This window comes from Lichenostomus cassidix, chromosome 3, assembly GCF_008360975.1.
Source record: "Lichenostomus cassidix isolate B80296 chromosome 3, HeHo_3.0, whole genome shotgun sequence".
NCBI classification, from domain to species: domain Eukaryota; kingdom Metazoa; phylum Chordata; class Aves; order Passeriformes; family Meliphagidae; genus Lichenostomus; species Lichenostomus cassidix.
Window position 1 is genome coordinate 108,568,449 of NC_139483.1, and position 19,747 is coordinate 108,588,195.

Below are 19,747 nucleotides of genomic sequence, written 5' to 3' on the forward strand. Positions count from 1 at the left end.
GACAAGTCATTCCATGGCAAATACCACTCAGTAGGAAGCAGGAAAGCTGAAGCAGTAAGTATGCCAGTAATTCTAATCAATATGCCCTCTTTGCATGTCAGGCTGCAAATGCAGAACAAAGTTGGTTAAAATGCACGTCCTGGGACATTTTAACATCTGGAACTTTTTATGTATTCATGAAGATTGTGAGTCAGATTCAAAAAGCTGTTTAAACAAGTGTGTTGATACACATAAGGTTTACTGTATATATAGAAAAAAAGCAGCATTGTTAACATGTTTTTTTGTATCCCTGCCAACCTCCTGCCAACTGGGGATGGAGTGTAGGTTGTTGGCATGGATTCCTAAAGCTCTCATTGGAATGGAAACTTCCCAGTGTTGGTTCAAAGGTTAGCTGGTTGTTTGATTTAAGCCAAATACCCTTAGAATACAGGGATTTATTTTTTCATCGAAACGAGTGTTTATGTTGGTAATTCTCACATTTGGTTTTGGTTGTTACTAGAGATGTTTATTTGGGCTTGAAACAAGTGGTCTGGTTGACTTGGTACTAAAAGAGCCTGATTTAATTTGGGTAAGACTTGCATTATATCAGTAGCTGATTGTTTCTGAAGGGATTAAGCTCACTTCATGCTGGTTGTGTATAGACCAGACTTCTAGTCCTGGTTAATCAACAAGCAACCTGCTTTAGGACTGAGTGAATCTCTGTCTGGAGGTTCCTACTTCTTTTGTATTGAATCCATACACAGAAACTGGAAGACTGGTTTGGTCCAAGTGCTTAACACTGACTCAAGTGCCACCACTAATAAGTGTTAGTGAGATGAGCTTCATGTGTCCTCCAGAGACAAAACACCTCAAATCTACTGAGAAATCTGCAGTTGTTTAAGAGATTAAATTTGTTTCCAAATCCCTCTTGGCTTTAATAAATGGGAGTAAAGTATTTATTTATTTCAAACCCATGTGTTTGGTGGAGTGTGAAGTCGTTCTTCATTTCATGAACCTTTCCATCATCAGTCTCAGATATCCACAGGTGATTGCTCAAAAGGGTTGGGATTAAAAACTGTAGCCTGAGCTCTGTGGTACACTGTGAAAGTGTCTTCCTGGGGGCAAAGCAGGAAGCAAAAATATTTCCTTTAAGGGACTCTGTGCCTCAGGGAACCCATCGGGTAGTTTTCTATCCAAGAGAATGAGTTTGAGCTATAATTAATTAATTAATCAATCAATATATAGCAGTCTGAGATTCTGCAAGAATTCAAGGCAAAAATGCCAATACTCAGGTATATGGCAAACATAAAGATAATGCACACATAGAAAAAAATAATATTTTATGAATGTGTTTACAGTATCCTCACTTAATACCCATTTCGTTTGATTGCTCTTAAAAAAACCTCTTGAGTCAAAATGTTATGTTCTGTTGGCTCCTTGTAGACCCATAAAACTTTCAACATAACTCATTCATTCCTAATTTTTTTCCTTTTTTTTAAAGTAGTTTTCCATGAACAAATATCTTATTGTAAATATTCTGTCAGAAGATAGTTGCAGCCAGGTTTCTGGTTAGAGTTAAGGTGTTAAATTATGCCTCAGTGCTTTTTTCAGATGGAATTTAGGTGTTTATAGGTTAAAAGTCTAAATTTAAGGAGGTTGTTATGGATTCCCTTTGTATGCAGTGGGGAAGTCAGGTAATTCTGAGATCAATAGACCTAAAATATTAATTTAACATAGCTGAGATGAAAGACTTGCTGAAAGAGTCTATTTTTTTTAGCTGGGAAACTTACAGTTTTAATTGCAGGTGCTCACTATACCTTTAAGTGTGTTAGTATGACTAAAGTCCTCAAGACTTGAAACACACTCAGGTAAGATGAAACCCACTTATGGCTTTCATTTTTTAAAATGAGACAATAAAATGGATTTCTCTATTTGACCATGGTTTATTCACAATCAGTTAAATCTTCTCAGCACAGAAGCTGAAAAATCTTCAGTGTAGTTAACTTCAGAACTAGATGAGGCTAATAAGTCAATTAAATTCCATGGAAATTAAAATGTATTAAGAATTTTGGTCCAACATCCAATTTGATATAACAAAAAAGGCATTGGTACAGGAGAGGTATGGATTTTGGTTTGTTCCTCCAGATACATCCCCATCCCTGAAAGTGTTCAAGGCTAGGTTGGATAAGGCTTTGAGTTGGAAGGAACCTTAAGGATTATCTTGTTCCAAGTCCCTGATGTGGGCAGGGCACCTTCATTGGAAGGTTTAACTTATTGGGTTTAACTTATCTTCAGTTGGGCAGTAAAAATCAAGGCACATGGATGACTTGAGTTACTGACTTGATCCCTTTGAGATGCTCCAGGATACTTCCAATGACTATGGAGCTGTTGGATTTGCCCCAAAAGATACTTTAAACAGAGCTCTTTGGGAGTGGAGGCTGCATACACCTGTTTATTAAAGTCTTGGTCTTGAACTGTGCAAAAAACACCAATATTTCTGGGAGAAGATCATCTCTTCAGAGATTTTTTTCAACATCTGCTTCTCATCCCATCACAAATGCTGCCCATCTTTGGGATGCTTTGGCATTTCCACTTCCAGTCTCAGCTTGCAACCAGCAGTAAAAGAACAGAGGAACTTGATGAAGTCTGGTTTGAGTTTAGGTGTAAAAATGACGGAGGCTCATCTGCTTTCTATCTTCTATGAATTGCTGGCTAGTCCTTCTCAGTCAAGATGTTCAAGTGAAGATTATTACATTTTTAAGGAGATTGTGTAGGGGCCTAGAATAGGGGTTGGGTTAAAAGAAGCAGGAGATCCTTCTCCCTGTGTCTCCTCTATAAATCTCTCATTATCAAAATAATGTCTCATTTGTGGTCTTGGATGGCTCTGCCTTGAATGAGTCATATTTCTTTTGATACAGATGATTCATATCACTTCTTGTACAGCCCAGGCTTGATCTGCAGAAAAGCTTAACAACAGAAAAGCTACAGCAAACAGGCTCTGCACATGCTCCAAGAGTCTGATAATCAGCCTTTATTTAATTAAGCTTCATATCTGTCTTGTGAGGTAATAATTATTATTTTACAAGTTGTACTTTATTATGAAAAAAGAAAAAAACCCACGGATATTAAGAGATGGATGAAAGTGATGGGAGGTGTTATTGTAAAGATCTGGATTCAGAAGTGTCTCCCTTACTGTAACAGACAATGCCTAATGCAGGTTGTAGATACAAATTCAGCACAGCCAACAAGCGTCTGTCTGCTCTCAGACTGTATGGCCATGCTTTCTTAGGCTGCTTCCTTCAAAGGATAATAATCCTTCTCTTCCTCTGCCAGTGAGCAGGATTGTCCGGCATTAAAACTGGGAAGAAAGGGATGTTTTTTCAATTTAGACTTTGTGGTTTGTTCACTCAGGCAGCACACAGCTAAGATCAAGTATGGTTTCTGATGTGAAGGAGCTACCAATGGTGCAATTTAACAGGATTCAGCCTCCAAAAGCTGTAAATTTACTTGAGGTGGAAGGAGTTGTGAATGAAACCCAGATGAGGGAATGTGGAGCTAAGGAGTGATTTGAGACACTTTACCAATGTGACTCTCTTTGGTTCTGCCTCAGCAGCATGATTTCCACAGCTGAACCCATCAAGTAAAGATGTTTGTTCCCTTGATCTTTTTGTCTTTCACTCTGGACCTGAAATCAAACACTGAAAACACTTTTACCTTAAAAAGCCACCAAGCCATAAAAAAAAAAAGAAAAAAAAAAAGTACTAATCACCTGTTAATTGCATCCCTTGTGTAAAAACAATCAAAATGATAAGCACCTGTGGAAGTCCTACACCTTCCCACATTGGAAAATAATGTATTTTTGTATCTTCTCCACGTGTTTCTTTGCATCATTAAAACAAAGATAAATTAGCCTGCAAAGTCTAACAGCATTGGATTTCTTAACGATTGCTCTGATGTACCTGCAGATATGATCCAATATTAGATTTCATCCCATTTACTCCGGATTCATTATGACACCTTCAAAGATCAAAGTACATAATAAATCACTTTTAAATATGAACATAAATAAGATACCTAAGTGATGTTTTGGTAATATCACAGAAAGAGAAAAGAGCTTACTTAAAAACAAGCTGCCCTGTCTATTCAGACACCCAAGTTGGTTTGCACCTATGGTTATTTTCCTGAAATAAATTAGTAAAGATGCCTACTCTTCCCATGAATTTATTTCCACATATGTATAAGAGGGCACTTGGAAATAAATGAATGGCGAGATGATACATCTGATCACCTCTATCAAACATAAGAATGCTAACCAAGTAAATAAAATATTTGCTAAAACAGCAGAACTCACAAACCCTTATTTCACAAGGGGCCTTTGCTCTGAAATGCTACATTTAATGCAGTGCACTATTAGCTCATAGAAACATAGAATTGTTTAGGCTGAAAAAGACCTCTAAGGTCATTGAGTCCAAGCCTTCCTCCAGCACTGCCAAATTCACCACCTGCCCCCAAGTGCCACATCTACACATCTTTTAAGTCCTTCCAGGGATGGCGACTCTGCCACTGCCCTGGGCAGCCTGTTCTAGACTTTGAGCAGTTTGCTGTTGGCTTTAGATGGGAACCATTCAGACAATGATCTCAGGTAGATCCCTGAACTGGAAAGGCAGCTGATCTTGTAGTTACTGGGTAGATATGTAAACAGGAAGTTGGTGCTTGATTTGGAGATCATTGAAATCCATTTTTCTATAGAGCTGTGACCACCCACTCGATCAAGTTGTCAAAATTGACTTTCACAGTGCAGTCCCTTGCTTACCAACAGGCACATCACAGGCACAGTCATTGGACTCCATCACACTGTGGAATATTAAGTCATACTGATTGCAGTGAAATAGATGCAAGGACCTTTTTCTTCTAGCTATAGGTTCACAGAAATATCTCAGAAGGAGCTGGCAAACTGGAAATTTGCAGAGATATTGTGTCTGTTTGCATGGATAAGCAGAGATTAATTTTCCAGGTCACCATCCTTTTGCAAAACATACAATTCATGATGTAAAAAAAAGAAAAAACCAAAGAAAAAATCCAAACCTAAAACACCTCCAAACTTCAGAGAGTCTTGAAAAAAAACCTCATCATTTTGTCAAGAAAAGCAAGTCCTAATATCCAGCTATAAGTGAAATATCTAGAGAGATACAACTGTAATTAATTCAGTGATAATGAGGCAATCAATATATTGACACTTTCTGATTTGACAAGGATGGTTGCTGGATCACCATTTATCTCCCAGTTCCCCAGTAGTCAATGCCTTTAATAAAAAGGCTCCTTTGACTTTTTCCCATTTGATGTTTTAGCTTGTTTGAATTATTAGCTCTAATTTTGCCGGGCTGGAATGTTACAGAGCAGGCTGCTAGGATACTGCAAGATTCATGGGTTTTGGATATTGTACCACAGTAAAACAGCTGGAGGGGAGGGGAGAACCGGTATGGTGAGTAATGGCAAATACATCCATCACAACAAAGAAACTTCTATCAACCCCACTGGCAAAACTGTGAGTTACTGAACTATCAAGGATCTGAGGCTGAGGTTTTTGAATGATAGCTATATGTACTTTCCCCTTAGAGGAGTGATCTTGCTTTGGACTGATGATATTTGTTGCTATCAATGATGACAATGAACATCTGTGCTCAGTGGTAGCTGCTGGTAATTTCTTTGCCAAACACATCCACTCACAGGACAAATAGATGCATTTTGAAATGAGCAATAAACAAGACCAAAAAAAACCAAGCAAGATGTGGTACTGTCCAGCCATCTTTGAAAGAATCAGTTATTTTTTGACTGACCTAGTGGCATCACTGAGTCTATTTATACCATCTCCTACATCTTATTATAAAGCTTTTTAGCAGTGAGGTACAATTTTCCCATGGGGTAAAAGTACTACCAAGCTATAAGCTCAGTTTGTCACAGAATAGTTACCTTTCTTCAAAAGCATATCATTGCTTGTGGAAAAAGCACCATGAAAGAAAAGAAGTTAATGGTGAAAGTCTCTTTGACTTCAAAAAATGACAAGAGTTCATTCAGTGAACACAGCTCTGAGGTTGTCTCCACTTTTGGTATGCATTTGTGAACAGTTTTTGCAATAATGAATGGAATTGAAGCACCTAAACCCTGTCAATTTGGTGTTTAGAAAGCTCAGTTATGTTAGGGTTGAGCATGAGTAGAAATTTTGAACCAGATTTGGTTCACAACCCTTCATCTTGGTTTAATAATCTTGTTTTCATCTTTACATTGCTTCATAGGTCTGGGGAAGGTTATCATAAGCGCTCATGTTACATAACTTTCAGATGTGTGTGTAAAGTCAGACTGGATAATTGGAAGGATTTTTTATTGCCTTAACCATCTCTTTGTTTAAGGCTGTGATTCACACCCATCCTCCTTCTTTTTTTCTTCCTGTCCCAGTTTCTTAAATGTGAACTACAAAGTCTACAGAATGAGGAAAAGACACAAACATGATGGAAACATAATGCAAACAGCAGGGAGCTCATCTCAGAACTTGGGAAAAACACTTAAGGAGGACACACACCAAAGAGGGTGCCCAGAGACTATTTCATGCTTGAGCTCCAGTGTCAGGGGAGCAGATAAAACATTCCACCCAAAGTGGAGCCATAATTATGAGAAGTGAACTAGAAGTGGGTAAGTATATAAAAGCAAAGACTGGAAAGAGACAGTCAAAATAAACCAGGGAATGAGGCCACTTAAAGCATCAAGGCTAAACTCAAATATAGAAATGGCACAGGCCCATAGAAACTGATGCAATTTTGTGAGAGGCCAGTGATCTTTTGTTCCCACCACTCAGGACCCTTGAAATCTTCTCCCTCTTGGCTTTTGCAGTGAGAAGAGTCTTCAATACTATGCTTTGAATACCTGAATCAAGTTTTTATTTAAGATACATTAACATGATATCATGGGTTTGAGTAGCCACAGTCTGCATCTAGCATGAGCAGCCACTGCTGCAGGGGAAGGATGGCTGCCCTCTAAGTGGGTCAAAGTTGATGCCTAGAATTATTTAGATTTCATCCACCTTTGGTTCTGGACTTTGCTGCTTGTTCTCTACTAGTTTCAGCTGCAGAAGATGAATAGGAACATGTTTAGATTTGTTTTGTGTGGGAATAAGCAAGAGAAAGAGATGGATGTATTCAAATGGCCTCTTGTGGGTCTCTAACCTGACTATGACAACATATCAACTTAAAATAATGATTTGATTCAGACTACTAGTAGCTCTGAAGGATCAAGCCCTGCTCACCATGCAGTAAAAGGAGAAAAATTTTTACAGTGTTGAATTTCTCACTCCAGCAAAGCTTCCATTGCAAGTTTACTCTCACCAACTTCATCAGGAGCTGGTGTGTCTTCATTGCCATCTTCTTTAGGTGGTGGAGGGAATGGTGAACTCAGGAATTCTAGTGTGGGATTCCCTTTCTGAATAACAGGTATAAATTTAGCCTAGATGACTAAATCCCCAGACAATCTTTACTGAGTCAACTGAGTCTGGGATGCTGTTGATTTTCTGGCTACTACTAAGTATCCAAGACCTCCAGGTGATTAGATACTGAGAAACCTGATTGAGTGGAAGGTTTCCTGTCCATGGCAGGGGGATTGGAACTAGATGGTCTTTAAGGCCCCTTCCAACCCAAACTAGTCTATGATCCTATGGTATATCCTAAAGAATATATAAGAGACCTGAGCTCTTCTGATTGAATATTCTACATTATCACAAGTGGTGCTAGACACCTATGGCTGAGTACTTGAATGCAACTCTTAGTTAACACAGTCAATAGAACTTGGAGAACAATTCATCTTCTCTTAAGGCAGACATCTAAGCAACATCTATTCCAGGAAATAAAACACTGCCAGGACTCAGGGGTAGCAATGGTTTTGGCTGAATTAGCACAGACCAAGAAATCTTCCAAACAGAGCATTTGAATCTTCCAATCTCATTTTGGAGTCCAGGAGAATTTAAATAATAATCTGGCTAAACTGTATCTCTTGGCAAAATGAGCCTGGCATGACTTTATTGACTGTGCTGTTTATATCTCCACTGATGATAGGAGCAGAAACCTCTCTTGCCTGCTTAGACACTGCGTGGAGACATCAAAGTTGAGTCTCTTAATCTTGAACTGAATCCCACCTCTGCAGAAGGAGCCTGCAGCCCAGACAGTCAGGCACCTCTGTGGGGATGGGGATGAGAGCCTGTGAGCTGGAGTCAGGGTCAGGATCAGGTCCAGTGAGTGTAACCAGGGTTAGACACAGCCAGGCAGGGCTGCATGTGCTTCAGGTCCTGTCAAGGGTAAAACAGCACTTTTATTGACCTGTTCAGTCTGTCAGATGCTTGAATAAGATATTTGTTTGTCAGAGCTGTGATCTCACAGTTGCTCTTCATTGACTAAACTGCTCTCTGTATTGCAGTGTGAAGACTCTTCACCTGAAGCCACACATCTCCCTCCTCTCTTTCATGCTTTTGGTTGGTTGGTTTTGTGCTCTTTTGTTGTGATTATTGTTGTTTTTCACTGAGCAATCATCTGAATGATTTGCCTGAACTTTCATTTTCTCCCTTCCTTCCTCCCGTTTAGCAAGATCAGTTTGGGGATGCAGCTCAGAGTGAAGTTCCACAGCTTGGGGATCCAGGAATTCCATTGTCCCAAATGATAACAGCAAGGGAAGGGGCAGAGGAGCCTTGGGTGACACAGCCAGTTTTTGTGGGTAAATGTGCTTGGAGTGGCACAGAGTGTGGATTTAGGATGCTCACTGTGGTGGAATACAGCTGAGTCTCTGACAATTCAATAGGGCTTTTATTATTGCTGGTATTAAGGAATTATTCAGGGGAGATAAGAAAAAGGAGGAAATAAAATGAAAATAGTTCCTTCAAAGTCATGTGTACATTTCCTAGGCAACAGTGAGGGAAATAATGGAAGTCTAATCATATAATTTAAACTCTGTTAATGAGAATAGCCTCTTCTTGTAATTATCTCAGCAATACATTCTCTCTCTTTTTTTTTTCTATTTACCCATTACCTTTTAACATTAAATAGCATCAGCAATAAATAGGAAAAAATGGAGATATTTTCTGTCTACAGTCACTAACTGAGCAGAAGTGCAAATAAGCAGCTCACTTTGGATTTTGAAGCTGGCATGTAATTGAATTTCAGACTACAGATCTGCACCTGAATTTCAGTGGTAGCTCTAAGACATGGTTTGACTCTAGCTGGTGTCAGAATTTAAAGTTTAGACCCTATGAAGAGACAGTGGAAAGTACCAACGCCAAGACTCTTACCCAGTGATAATTAATGTTTAAGACATGCTAATAATCTGCTGTCAAGAGTACAAAATAAGTTAACTACTCAGTTTATCTTTATGCTGAAAAAAAAGAGGAAGTTTCCGTCTCTCTTCTGTGCACTAACCTGGATTGGATGGGACAGACAGACCTTGCACTGCTGTGATTGGGATCCCATGCCAATCCATTCATTTCACTGCCACTGCTCCTGATTTACATTGGCAGCAAATGTTTTTCCACATCACTAAGAGATACACTTCTATTTAAGACAGATTCATTTCATGGGAAAGGGAAATGAAGTCCTCCTATGAATACTATATGTTAAAAAAAAAAAAAAGGCTTTGCCTCCTTTCCCTTCTACCCCCTGCCCCCTCTCCTTTTTGTAACACTGATAGTAATGAAGCAAAATTTGTTGCTACAGATCTAAACATGACAATTCGGCAATTTTTATTTCCCTGGTTCAGCTGAATTTGTTATTCTCATACAGCTCTGTAATTGCCTTTTTATTTTCCCCAGCTATCAAGTTCACACAGGTAGAAGAAAGACTGCTTTAGATCTGAACTTGATGCTGGAGGTCGTTGGGAAGATTATGTAATACGACTCAAAAAAAGCTTTACAAACTGTTCAAATAGCAGAACATTTCTAGTACAGTGCAGGAACATAAAAGTGAAACCAAACAAACCCAAACGGTTTTACAATTACTGACAAAATAGTGCACTGGCAGAAAATGTGAAAGCATAACAGGAGTGGAGAAGGTTTTTTTCCCCCCTCTCCTTTCTTTTTTGTCCTTTTCCCCCCTTCCTTTTTTCTTTCCCTTGTTACAAATAAAGCAAATGCATCTCAGTTCTTGAAACAACCTGCATACATGTCCACTTCCCCTGCCTCACTGCTAGCCTTTGTATTCCTAGCACCAGGAAAAGATAAAATAACATTAGCTCCGTGAGTAAATTAAATGATGGATGTTACAGTTCCCTTTTTTCCAAATCTAACTCTTTAAGCCTCACTTTAGAAGCTTAAATGTGGTATGAGAGACTATGTCCTGTTTCTCCCTGCTGGGTTCATTTAGGATAAAACCCAGGCTGTCCTGCATTTTAGTTGGAGACTTGCACACAGTGGGGGTGATTGGACTTTCTCTGCCCAAGGCACAACATATGCTACTTCCCATTACTTTAATAGGCATTAGTTCCGCAGACAGCACTGGTCAAATGTACATTATTCACAATCACTTTAATGCAAATATGCAAGGATGAGAGAGAAAATATGTCACAAAGAAAGAATCAGCCATTTCCATTCTTTTTTGATTTTCTTCTATCACAGCATCTCTTCTTTCAACACACTTGTCTGTCTACATAGATGTGTAATCACTGTATTTTTTTTTTTTGGAGGATTTTGTTTATTGTTAATGGAAGGTCTCAACATTGTCAGTTGAAAGTGTTTAGATGTAAAATATCAATGCTGCACTTTTACTAAAGGTGCTGTCTATTGTTATTCTTAGCACTCACAGGACAAAGCTTTCTTATTCATTGTCAGCCTCTTGTGGTTTGGTAGGTTCATTCTAATAATAATTTTTATTATTTTTATTATTTTTGGTCTGCTGAATCCTTTTGTGCACCCTAAGAATGACCTGTGTCTGTAGCAAATAAAGCTTTCTAATTAAATTATCATCACCAGAAATGCATTAATATATTACTGCTTAGATGAGGAATAGTTCCACGTTCTTTGCATTTACACTGTGATTTCTTTAAATTTGTAATTTAGCTGCATAAATAGCATCTAGGGCTCTGCACTCTGACAACTGTGCTATAAATCCCATTGTGGTACTGTGCTAAAAGGAAGACCACAAAGATATTCTCAGTATCTGCCTGTCTGTTTACCTGCCTGCCCATCTTTATTTCCTTATGATGGGTCCTGAACAGACAAAAACCAAGCAATGCCTCATCTGTGCAGATCTCAGAAAACCCTAAAATTATAACGAATACAATTCAGAAGTTTATCCAGAATATGACACTGCAAGTCACAATGTGTGAGAATTTACCAGTTTTTATTGTTATTCTTCCTTTTTTCCTCCCATTTCCTTGCCAAGTGCAGCACTCCACTCTCACCTTGCCCCGCCATTCCTGCAGGTGTCAAAGTTTGTCTAAGTTCTCACACATATGGATGTTTTTTTCCAACCAACTTTCTACACCAATCCATTGGATGTTTGGACTGAGTACCAAGCATGAATCCAAGCTTATCAGGCGTTTGATAAAGTGGAAAGATGTTGCTGTGTGGCAGCCAAAATCAATCTAACCTTTGGCTGCCACAGTGTTCCTTAAGACAGAGGAATTGTTCCTCTCTGCCTAATAACCAAGGCCAGTGGTAAAACCTTGGCCAGACCCCAAATGGAGTAAATCAGTTCATGGACTGTATCAGCACAACCCCAATTGCCTCTCCAGGGAGGTTAAGTGCCACATTGGAAGGCTCCTTATTTAACAAACAGACAGAGACATTAGATTCAGAGATCTTGTGGTTGAATATATTGAAACCTCAGTTTTCAAGCCAAGAGCTCACTGCATCCATCAGGATGGCTTTTCAGGGGAAGCAGCTTCTTCTAAAAATTTTATTTCTTTAAGGTTGTTTACCTTTCCTAAGAAGATATTTGCATTCTACCACAGGATCTTGGGGTCATGGCAGGAGTTTATTTGGGATGTCTCGAAGCTAAATAAAATATGATCAATGGCACAGAATATTCTGGCATTAGAAAGCCAAAACTATGCATTCTCTGTAATAAATTAATTATAAATAACCAGAATAATTTTGTTAGACACTCACCTGTGAAACCGAAAAAATATATTTTTAAATATTTATATTCCCATGAGATGTTTTAATTCAGGCAAAATGGTGTTTTCTGAACAGCAACTACTCCCCTCTCTCACACACCAGGTATGCCCATAATGTTCACTTTGCTCATTTCATTAGTGTCAAGTGATTAGGCATTAACTGCAAAATGTAACATTGGGTCCAGTTTGCTTTCTAATAGGTGACTTTTAATGGCACAGTGCTGTACCAATCACTTCTAATTAATGCTCTGTGTTGTCCTTTTCAGTACAGAAGGAAAGACAAAACAATAGGTGTGTGCATGTATTTTAAAATACGGATAAAAGCTTTTGGCAACCCATTTACAGAATTCCTTGGAAAAACAGCACTCAGTGCTACAGGGAGGATGAAATGATGGCAACATAATGGATGAAACTTGGTTCTTTTGATTATTCACTGATACTTTATTGTAACTCCACTAGAATCAATCTGGGTTTACATCACCAGGAAGGAGAAAACAATTCTGCTTTTGTTTTTTGTGTGTCATCACATCATGGAGTTACAGAGATCACAGTGGAGGCTGGCCCAGTGCCAAGTACCAGGGAGTCCTGGCCAGTGATCTCTGTGTTTTCCTGGCCTAGTGAGATAAATTGCATCAATTTTGTAAGGAGCAGAAACAAGGAGAAAAGCAGCAAGCATTGCATCTGGTCACCTTTTAACTTCTCAGCCTAAATGAGCTCATGCCTGGTTACATCTGGATTAGCTAAGAGGTTTTTGTATCATTTCTAGTAATCTTTGTCCTCTCTGTGTGTAAAACAAGGTGTTTTATTGGATCTGTCACTACCTCGTAGAACAAAATAAAGGCCAATAAAAACAACAATTGAAATTACTATGCTCCTGCTCCTCCTCATTCCTCTGCAGCTATTTGCTTTATTTATGTTTTTACCAATACCAGAGGATTTATATGAGATTTTAAAAATGGTTTGGAACTAGCCAAGCATTGCTTCCCCTTGCAGCAATCACTTCATGGACCACTTTATTTACTATACAGTTCAGATGTCAGATATTTACATGGTAGGGGTTTTATTATTAATAGACTTTTCAATTGGGAAAGCCTGTGTTCTCTGAACTTAGTAGGACTTTATCTTTTCTTACGGGTGATGAGTGATTTATGTGGACAGCTCCTATTAATGTTAATGGAAAGCAAATGTAAATCTCTCCACAGTAGATAGATAGCAATCTTACAAAAGTGGTCCAAGCAAAGCTTGTCTTTGTATGGGTCTAACTAGCAATTAGCATAAAAGATTGACATCAGCTCTAACTCAGTATTTATACAAGTACTGTTAATCTAAATACAGAATCAAATGAATCCCTGGTGTAACTCCAGTGCCTGCTGTGGAATTTCAGCACTGAAGATTGTGCCCTGCTCTGCCTTCAAATGTGTAAGCTCAGTCTAAATGCACAGGTTTTAAGGAGCAGACTCTGACACCCTGTTCAGTCAGGGGGGAACCTTGTAAAGCCAGCCAGCCTGTATAGCTCCTGCAAAACCATTTGAAAATTGAGATTTATTAAAAAAGGCTGATAGAGTTATGTGCTTTTTGGGGTTAGGCACCTAAAATACCATCAGGAAGACAAAATACCACCCTTCAGCAAAGTCCTTGGTGAACTAAGAAAAAGCATGATTTGAAAGGGCCTTCCTGTGAAATTCTTGTAGGAAAATGAGCCAAGACTTGGGTAGGAAAATGAAAAATAAAAGAACAAAGGCAGGAGATTTTAGTCAAAAATTCATAAAGATTTTTTTGTTGGATTTCTTTTGCTGAGAAGTGTTTCCTTTAAAAAATACAGAAAAAAAACCCCATAGAATTGTTTGGATTGGATGAGATATTCAAGCTCATCTCATACTAGCCCTCCTGCCATGGGCAGGGACACCTTCCACCAGGCCAGGCTGCTCCAAGCCTTGTCCAGCCTGGCCTTGAACACTTCCAAGGATGGGAAATCCAAAGCTTCTCTGAGAAATCTGTTCCAGATTCTCACTACCTTCACAGTGGAAAATTTCTTCCTTATATTTAATCGAGCCCTGTTCTCTTTCAGTTTAAGGCCATTCCTCCTCATCCTGTCAGTCCAAGCCCTTGTCCAAAGACCCTCTCCAGCTCTCTTGGAGCTTCTTTAGGTGTTAGAAGTCATTCTAAGGTCTCCCTGGAGCCTTCTGCTCTTGAAATACCATTATGGTTGATTCCTGACTGGAGCTGCAGTTTAGGTAGAACTGAGGAACCATTTCACAACATAAAGAAATGGTAAATAATGGCCAGAGTTATGCTGGGAGAGAAAATCAGGCTCAATGGTGATCAGGACCTTGGTGTGTCCCATCCATCACTGCCTGGATTTCATGTTTAGACCAAACTCAAGACATAGCTATGGCACATAGTAAGATGTGAACTCATAAAGTTCTCTTCTCACATAGAGGAATAGAGCTGGGATTATTCAGGTTGGAGAAAGCTCCTGGGTGAGGGCAAATAAGACAAAAGCAAACTCTTCTCAGAAGCTGACTGGACATAGCACTGAGCAACCTGTTCAAGATGACCATGCTCTGTGCAAGGGGCCTGGGTTAGATGATCTTGAGACATCCCTTCCAAACTCTGCTATTCTGTGATTTTATGAACCCTCTGGGCGCACTTCAGTTGTCCATACACAGAGCCAGAAGCTTTTGAGATAAATAAGGTATCAGTATCCTGCCTAGTTTGCATTTGCTTTTCCAGGTAGGACTTAAGTTGTATTTTCCAACCCCAGAGAGCTTCCTTAACTTTGCCCATAAATGAATGAAACTATGAAAAGAGCAGCTGGCCTCGCATCTGTTTTTAGTTACATCTCGGTGCTTGTGCCAAGACAAGCCAACATGCTGGTGTTGAGTCCAGAAGCAACTCCATGCTGTGACTCAGATTCCTGCACTCAAAGTCTTGCCTTGGATGTGGAATGCCAATGTGTCCCATTACTGCTCGCAGCCAGAGCCACCTAGTTTTTGAGTGGTTTTGATAATATGCAGCCTGCTGTAGGTGACTGCTTGAACAGAGGTGTGGGACAAGATGATCTCCAGATGTTCCAATCTCAACAATTCCGTGATTCTGTGACCTCAAACTTTCTTCTGTAAGAGTGGCTGGGAGCTGAGCTCATGCTTTTTTATAAGGATGAACCTTACATGTAAGGTGGAACCATATTTTGGAATGTGGTGGATAGACCAATTGTATTGGTGTTTGTAGAACCTGGAATACTGAAGCATATAAAAATCTTCTCAAAGAAATTTCTCTCAAGACTTTCCATCTTCTTAAGCTTCTCCAGAATCCAAAATCAGTGCTCTGAGATGAAGGATTTTAGTTTTCCATTCAATTCTGACTGGCAATATTTTCCAAACAACCAAAGGCAGCAGGGAAGCATCAGTTGTCTTAGCTATAGCTGCCATTACTCAAAATCAGGTATGGAAATATTTCCAAGGAACATGAGGAAAATATCAGCTCAGTATGGGCTGAGTGCAAAGCAGGTCTGCTGGTCAAGTGTCCTGTGTTTGACTGAGCTTAATAAAGGGTGCTCATATATAATATAAGGATTTGTATAAGGTGCTAAGTTCATGGCACTAATTCCTAGGGAGTTCCTCCTCCCTCTGGTGATCCATGGCTCAAGAATCTCTGGAGTCTTTCTGTCTTATACTTGTTGGTAGAAATTTCTACTGTTTTGTACCTGTCTCAATATCCTTTTCTATATATTTTTTTTTTTAACAGAGGAGAAAATTCACTTGAAGTGGTGATAATATTTTATATTTACAGATGTATTTCAGAGACACTGTCTCCTACCTATAAAGGAATTAATTAAATAAATATAAGCAGAACTAAAGAACAGTATAAAGACCAGTTATCCTGTTTACTACTCCAATTATTTGCATGGTCTGTAGATGCCATTTGATAACAGTCCTTTCTGAAATCTGGCATGTTGTGCTCCCAAATGCCATCAGAGTGATCCTTACTCATCAATGTGCTTTGATGTACCTCATACTCCTATTTTGAAAAGTAAAACAAGTAATTCCAGAAGTATGAAGACAAAGAAAAACACTGTTTCTGTTTTCATTCTGACTTGACTGACATAATAATTGAATTGGCTGGATTGCTCCTTTTATCTCTTTATATATCTCTAAAAATGAGGCTGCCACAAAGCAGTTGAGCAATGGCAAGCAGGCTGTCATAGCTGACATCCAGCTGTACAAACCAGGTTCAGAAGATTTCATGATGAGTTTGTCTCTTTTCTCCGAAACCATCTTTTAAAATGAAATTTATAAAGCACAGAATTAGTCATGAAAGGATTACCAGTGTGTCAAATAAAATAGTATCAATCCAGAGAAAGTCACATGGCAGGTGAGATTCCTCCCCTGCTTTCACTGTCTCATTTTGATAATTGTAGCATGGGAATTTGTATGTGTGCTTGGTGTCCAAGCTCTCTTTGCTGTCATGGAAAATCGAGAGCTCAAATCTGACTTCACATAGTTTTTTGGTGCCCACTTGAGATGTTCAAGGGCCTTTGAGAAACCCATATGGGATTGACAGATATAACCCTGCACTTACAGGTGAGCCACGCTCTTCTAGAGAGACAGCTGGATGCAAGATGGGGCTTGGGGGCATCTCAGACAGCACTGGAGACCTGTGTGGGGGTGGTTAAGTACTTTTCAGAGTTCTCAATGGGAGTCTAGAAGAGCAGTTACACACACCTGAAGGCAGATGCCTACTCTTATGTAGGTCTGCAGTCAGGAATCAGAAATTTGGATGTGTTCATCTGCTCCAGCTGTCTAACTTATCGTGATTTAGTGGAGATCCTGTCCAGACAAGTCAATGGAGCCTGGAAAGAAAACAGTTCACACAAGAAGTACCTACCTGCATTTGGTCAGGTCAGCTGCTCTCTGGACTTCAGTGATGGTATCAACTCCATCTTCATCTTCTCTGACTCAAATCAGGGACAGCACAAACACAGGGACAGCACAAACACAGACGTGCCCTTATGAGACCTTTAAATGTAGTTGTCTGGCTGTGAATCCCACCTACAGTCACTGGAACAAAGTGATTGTGTTTGAAGCTTTCGTATTAAATTAGCTTGAGAAGCCTTGTAAGAAGAAATGAAGGAGACTGCTAAGACTCATCACATTCCCACATGGAGACACTAATTCTGCTTTTGAATCACATTTATCTGCCATTTCCCTCACCCCTACTCACACTGTGACAACTTATGCTGTTGAATATAAGCCTCAAGTCCCTCCCCACCCCATGCCTGAACATATCCAAATTAATTTATTTAAGCCAATAAAAAGACCTTGGTCTTAATTTTTTTTAACAGGAGCCTGTGCTTATTTTATTGAAAAATTAATCTGCTAGGATGTCTTTAATCAGCCGAGTCACACAAAGGCAAAATAATGGCACAGGAACTTTAGGGAACCTTGACTTTGAGCCTTCTTTTATAAGCATGGAAGGCAGAATAAAAAAAAAATCAAAAGCAGTAAAAACTTATATTATTTCTGTCAGTAGCTCCTTTTCAGAAGATGTTGTGAAAACAATCTCTGTGTGGAGGAAGCAACATACTGAGCAACAAGCCTCAATCACAGGAAGTTCATTTTTTTCCTTGGCGCGTCGCCCAGTGCCATCAGAACTAATTAAAAACAGAGCCACGCTGGTAGGAAGCTCAGTGTTTGGGTTTTACAATAACGGAGTAGCAAACCAGGGGGACGTCTAATGAGAATAGTTTCCGAGTTTGTTTTCTAGCATTGGGCAACTATGTCAATTACTGGAAGTACAGCTCAGGGCCAGCAACCATGCTGAGCCACGAAAGAGGGTTATTTGCCGTACAGATTGAGCTGCTACTTTGATGCATGTGTTCTGCGTGTCACTTGTACACTGGTGCAGCTCCTTGGCTCATGACTAAATAGGAAGAGGCTGATGCCACCTTGCTCTTCTTGTCTGAGGCTACATCAAATGTTACGAGACAGGGCTTTCCCCCGGATCATTAGATATGCTCCAGTTAAAAAATGAAATATGTCCTCTTCTAAGTAAGGATTCTACTTGTAATGAAGGCTCTGACTTGCAAAGGGAATTATCAGCCAGGGACTTAACCCTTTGAGAGTTGGGGGGAAAGACAAGTTGACCTGAATAGTCTTAAAACAAGCCTCATAACTCAAACAATCCTGAATGAAAATTAAAAATATGCATTTAAAGCAAGCACACAGCTTCAAAATCTCACATATACAATTTTTACCCTTGCAAATAACCTGCTTATTATAATGCCTGTGGAATCAGTGTGTATATTAAATATTTTATCTCATATTTTAGGATTATTTTAAATTTTATGAGCAAAGAAAATAGAAATGAGAGAGGAAAATGGGCTGCAGCTAAGGAGAAGTTTGTTGCAAAAATGAAGGAAATAACTAGCTCTCCATATCCACTGGGGACAGAATGGGAAACAAGAGTCTTAAACTGTAGCAAGGAAGATTTAGGTTAGTGTCCTAGGTTGCAATATAGATGTAGTTAAGTATTCTATTACCACCAGCTGTGGGCCATTAGCTGCTATCACCTGCTAATGACCCACCCCAGCTGACAGACAATGGGCCATCAGGGACCCACCGTGTGACTCATGGACTTATCTCATCCCATTGTGAGATGCTCTGCCCAGGAGGGAGGAACCAGGTGTTCCCACCTGGATATAACCTGGCCTTGGAACTGCCTGAGCTAGCCCTGTCTACTGGGTTCCCAGAGGACCAGAGCTACTACTGGATCTTCAGCTGGAGACTAGACCTTCATAGGATCATTGCTTCAACTGGACTACTTCAGTTGGACTGCTACCACCACCCTAACGTGGTGTCAGTTTGTATCTGACTTTGTAAGTGCTTTTCCTTGTATTATTTCACTTATTTTTAATTTCAGTCTGGACTTGTGGTCTCCCACTGGTTTGTTTTCAAACCAACACAGTTAGTCATTAGATAAACTTTCTCTGCCTGGGCAGGGGGTGGAATCTCCATCAGTGAAAAGTTTCAAGAGTAGATGAAACAAACATAGACTCAGAGAATGGTTTGTGTTGGAAGAGACCTTAAAGCCCATCTCATTCAACCTCCTGCCATGGGCAGGGATATCTCCCACTATCCCAGGTTGCTCCAAGCCCTGTACAGCCTGGCCTTGAACACTTCCAGGGATGGGATATAGACAACTTCTCTGGGAAACCTGTTCCATTGCCTCACAACCCTTTGAGTAAAAAACTTCTTCCTAACATCTAATCTAAATCTCTAGTCTTTTTGGAGAGATAATAGTTTTAAACCCAATCCCCCTTGTCCTGTCTCTATTTGTCCATGTAAAAAGTCTCTCTCCCTCTTTTATAAGCCTATTAAAGTACTGGAAAGCCACAATGAGGTCATCCCAAAGCCTTCTCCAAGCTGAACAGCTCCAGCTGACCCAGCCTGTCTCCATAGAAGTGCTCCAGCCCTATGAAAGTTCTCTGATTTGTGATTAACCTCCTTTCCTGTTGCAGATGCGAGCTCTAGTATCATGTTCCCAACCTTCTCTGAGCTATGAGAGTCTGAGGACATAGACTGACATATTCTCAACATAAGATCTGTCATCTTTAATCCTCAAAGGT